Below are 5523 nucleotides of genomic sequence, written 5' to 3' on the forward strand. Positions count from 1 at the left end.
TGAGACTTTGCTGAAGTTGCTTATCAGCTTAAGGAGATTTTGGGCTGAGACGATGGGGTTTTCTAAATATACAAGCATGTCATCTGCAAACAGGGACAATTTTGACTTCCTCTTTTTCTTTCTTTCTCTTGCCTGATTTCCCTGGCCAGAACTTCCAACACTATGTTGAATAGGAGTGGTGAGAGAGGACATCCCTGTGTTGTGCCAGTTTTCAAAGGGAATGCTTCAAGTTATTCAGTATGACATTGGCTGTGGGTTTGTCATAAATAGCTCTTATTATGTTGAAATACATTCCATCAGTACCTAGTTTTTTGAGAGTTTTTAACATGAAGGGCTGTTGAATTTTGTCAAAGGCCTTTTCTGCATCTATTGAAATAATCATGTGGTTTTTACCATTGGTCCTGTTTATGTGATGATGGACTGTGTTTATTGATTTGCATATGTTGATCCAGCCTTGCATCCCAGGGATGAAGCCAATTTGATCGTGGTGGATAAGCTTTTTGATGTGCTGCTGGATTTGCTTTGCCAGTATTTTATTGAGGATTTTTGCATCAGTGTTCATCAGGGATATTGGTCTAAAATTCTGTTTTTTTTGTTGTGTCTCTGCCAGGCTTTGGTATCAGGATGATGCTGGCCTCATAAAATGAGTTAGGGAGGATTCCCTCTTTTTCTATTGATTGGAATAATTTCAGAAGGAATGGTACCAGCTCCTCTTTGTACTTCTGGTAGAATTCAGCTGTGAATCCATCTGGTCCTGGACTTGTTTTAGTTGGCAGGCTATTAATTATTGCCCTAATATCAGAGCCTGTCATTGGTCTACTCAGAAATTCAACTTCTTCCTGGTTTAGTCTTGGGAGGGTGTATGTGTCCAGGAATTTATCCATTTCTTCTAGATATTTTAGTTTATTTCTGTAGAGGTGTTTATAGTATTCTCTGATGGTAGTTTGTATTTCTGTGGGATCGGTGGTGATATCCCCTTTATCATTTTTTATTGCGTCTATTTGATTTTTCCCTCTTTTCTTCTTTATTAGTCCTGCTAGCGGTCTATCAATTTTGTTGATCTTTTCAAACAATCAGCTCCTGGATATATTGATTTTTTGAAGGGTTTTTTGTGTCTCTGTCTCCCCAGTTCTGCTCTGATCTTAGTTATTTCTTGCCTTCTGCTAGCTTTTGAATGTGTTTGCCCTTCCTTCTCTAGTTCTTTTAATTGTGATGTTAGGGTGTCAATTTTAGATCTTTCCTGCTTTCTCTTGTGGGCATTTAGTGATATAAATTTCCCTCTACATACTACTTTAAATGTGTCCCAGAGATTCTGGTACATTGTGTCTTTGTTCTCATTGGCTTCAAAGAGCATCTTTATTTCTGCCTTCATTTCATTATGTACCCAGTAGTCATTCAGGAGCAGGTTGTTCAGTTTCCATGTCGTTGAGCGGTTTTGAGTGGGTTTCCTAATCCTGAGTTCTAATTTGATTGCACTGTAGTCTGAGAAACAGTTTGTTGTGATTCTGTTCTTTTACATTTGCTGAGGAGTGCTTTTCTTCCAACTATGTGTTCAATTTTGGAATAAGTGCGATGTGGTGCTGAGAAGAATGTATATTTTGTTGATTTGGGATGGAGAGTTCTGTAGATGTCTATTAGGTCTGCTTGGTGCAGAGCTGAGTTCAAATCCTGGATATCCTTATTAACTTTCTGTCTCGTTGATCTGTCTAATGTTGACAGTGGGGTCTTAAAGTTTCCCATTATTGTTGTGTGGGAGTCTAAGTCTCTTTGTAGCTCTCTAAGGACTTGCTTTATGAATCTGGGTGCTCATGTATCAGGTGCATATATATTTAGGATAGTTAACTCTTCTTGTTGAATTGATCCCTTTACCATTATGTAATGGCCTTCTTTGTCTCTTTTGATCTTTGTTGGTGTAAAGTCTGTTTTATCAGTGACTAGGATTGCAACCCCGACTTTTTTTGCTTATTTGTTTTCCATTTGCTTGGAAATAGAAAACATTTATTTTGAGCCTATGTGTGTCTCTGCATGTGAGATGGGTCTCTGAATACAGCACACTGATGGGTCTTGACTCTTTATCCAATTTGCCAGTCTGTGTTTTTTAATTGGACATTTAGCCCATTTACATTTAAGATTAATATTGTTATGTGTGAATTTGATCCTGTCATTATGATGTTAGCTGGTTATTTTTCCCATTAATGGATGCAATTTCTTCCTAACATCGATGGTCTTTACAGTTTGGCATGTTTTTGCAGTGGTTGGTACAGGTTGCTCCTTTCCATGTTTACTGCTTCCTTCAGGAGTTCTTGTAAGGCAGGCTGATGTGACAAAATCTCTCAGCATTTGCTTGTCTATAAAGAATTTTATTTCTCCTTCACTTATGAAGCTTAGTTTGGCTGGATATGAAATTCTGGGTTGAAAAAATTCCTTTTTTTAAGAATGTTGAATATTGGCCCCCACTCTCTTCTGGCTTGTAGGGTTTCTGCCAAGAGATCTGCTCATAGTCTGATGGACTTCCCTTTGTGGGTAACCTGACCTTTCTCTCTGGCTGCCCTTAACATTTTTTCCTTCATTTCAGCTTTGGTGAATCTGATAATTATGTGTCCTGGGGTTGCTCTTCTTGAGGAGTATCTTTGTGGTGTTCTCTGTATTTCCTGAATTTGAATGTTGGCCTGTCTTGCTAGGTTGGGGAAGTTTTCCTGGATAATATCCTGAAGAGTGTTTTCCAACTTGGTTACATTCTCCCTGTCACTTTCAGGTATACCGATCAAATGTAGATTCGGTCTCTTCATATAGTCCCATATTTCTTGTTCATTTCTTTTTACTCTTTTTTCTCTAAACTTCTCTTCTTGCTTTATTTCATTAATTTGATCTGCAATCACTGATACCCTTTCTTCCACTTGATTGAATCAGCTATTGAAGCTTGTGCATGCATCACATAGTTCTCATGCCATGGTTTTCAGCTCCATCAGGTCATTTAAGGTCTTCTCTACACTTTTTATTCTAGTTAGCCATTTGTCTAATCTTTTTTCAAGGTTTTTAGCTTCCCTGTGATGGGTTCGAACATCCTTCTTTAGCTCAGAGAAGTTTGTTATTACCAGTCTTCTGAAACCTACTTCTGTCAGCTTGTCAAAGTCGTTCTCCATCCACCTTTGTTCCATGGCTGGTGAGGAGCTGCAGTCTTTTGGAGGAGCAGAGGCTCTCTGGTTTTTAGAATTTTCAGCTTTGCTGCTCTGGTTTCTCCCCATCTTTGCAGTTTTATCTACCTTTTGTCTTTGATGTTGGTGACTACAGATGGAGTTTTGGTGTGGATGTCCTTTTTGTTGATGTTGATGCTATTCCTTTCTGTTTGGTAGTTTTCCTTCTAATAGTCAGGTCCCTCAGCGGCAGGTCTGTTCAAGTTTGCTGGAGGTCCACTCCAGACCCTGTTTGCCTGGGTATCATCAGCGGTGGCTGCAGAACAGCAAATATTGCAGAACAGCAAATATTGCTGCCTGATCCTTCCTCTGGAATCTTCATCCCAGAGGGACACCCGCCTGTATGAGGTGTCAGTTGGCCCCTACTAGGAGGTGTCTCCCAGTTAGGCTACGCAGGGGTCAGGGACCCACTTGAGGAGGCAGCGTGTCTCTTCTCTGAGCTGAAACACCATGCTGGGACAACCACTGCTCTCTTCAGAGGTGTCAGACAGGGATGTTTACGTCTACAGAAGTTTCTGCTGCTTTTTGTTCAGCTATGCCCTGCCCCCAGAGGTGGAGACTACAAAGCAGTAGGCCTTGCTGAGCTGAGGTGGGCTCCACCCAGTTCTAGCTTCCCTGACTGCTTTGTTTACCTACTCAAGCTTCAGCAATGGTGGACACCTCTCCCCCTGCCATACTGCCGCCTTGCAGGTCGATTTCAGACTGCTGCGCTAGCAGTGAGCAAGGCTACATGGGTGTGGGACCTGCTGAGCCAGACACGGGATATAATCTCCTGTTGTGCCATTTGCTAAGATCACTGGAAGAGTACAGTATTTGGGTGGCAGTGTCCTGTTTTTCCAGGTACTCTCACAGCTTCCCTTGACTAGGAAAGGGAAATCTCCCGATCCCTTGTGCTTCCTGGGTGAGGTGACGCCCTGCCCTGCCTCTGCTCACTCTCTGTGGGTTGCACCCACTGTCCAACCAGTCCCAGTGAGGTGAACCAGGTACCTCAGCTGGAAATGCAGAAATCACCCATCTTCTGCATCAGTCACAATGGGAGCTGCAGACTGGAGCTATTCCTATTCGGCCATCTTGAAACGGAATCTGGAGATCTTTTTATCATTGAGCATAAAGTTCCAGAAGCTGTACTTGGTGAGGATTCCTTAACTTTCCCAACCAGAATAAATTACTCCTCTATTGTATCACTTCTATTTCATGTACATATATATTTATATACCTATATATCATATATGGTATATATTTACCATATATATTTCTCATGTATATCATATATATTTCTCATATATAATATATATATACCTCTACTATAAGAAATGAGTACTCTGACATTCTTTGTTGTCATGTTGAATTCCCCTGCTAGACTGTGATGTAGATTGTCTAGAAAGACTGTCTGGAGCCCAAGAAATATCTGGGTGAAAAAGGATTTTAAAAATCTACCTATTGGATCTTTTCTTGTAGACTATGAAGGTCTTAAGCAAGGTCTCCAGCAGGAAAGAGCCCCAACTGGGAACTTGTATAAAAGAAGGGGGGGCCTAGCCTGGTGACCTGGACTTTTTTGCAGAGCGATGAGAAGAAGGCCTAGTTCTGATATATTCTGTATGTGAATATAGAAAAGTCCCAAAAGTCCGTCCTCACTCGGTCTTTCTAACATGGTGGACTCACTTTGAATGTAGGCTCACTCTTCCTTTGTGTCAGAACTACTGCAGCCACTGCAGAATTTTTTTCAAAAGTGCCTTATGACAGTAAGACCTGTTTAGAACAACAATGCTGTGACACAGACTCAAACAATAGTGGCTGAAAAACAGAGGCTGCTGGAAGACTGGTTATATTACTGTGTACTTTTATCACCCCAAAGCATTTGGAAGTAGGATTGGCTTTTAAAATTAAGTTCTCATGGTTTTGGGATCATTCAGTGAAGGAGGAGAGACCTCAAGGGAAAAACATTGGTCTTCTGAGAATGCAATATTTTACCCTGAGGCAGTTTATTTTGAAAAATTGAGTTGTGACCTTCCCAAACCCTTAGCTCATGAGGTAGATCATACCAGTCACAGAATGAATAGTCATCAAAGATATTTTTTCACTTGAAGACTGCCAAGCCCAGATCTATGCTGTAGGAAAATTGCTCTGGCAAAAAAAAAAAAAAAAAAAAAAAAGTGTGTGGGAGTGGGTAAGAATAAAGAGAATAAGACTAGTTAGAAGGCTTAGTATGATTTCTAGTTAGAGATAATGGAAGTGCTAAATGATGATAATCCAGAGGAAATGAACTGAGGGGAAAATAGGAGTTTCATAATTTGGAGAGAAGATTGACAGGTCCTAGACATTTATGAGA

Source organism: Colobus angolensis, unplaced genomic scaffold, assembly GCF_000951035.1.
Source record: "Colobus angolensis palliatus isolate OR3802 unplaced genomic scaffold, Cang.pa_1.0 Scaffold104, whole genome shotgun sequence".
Lineage (NCBI taxonomy): Eukaryota > Metazoa > Chordata > Mammalia > Primates > Cercopithecidae > Colobus > Colobus angolensis.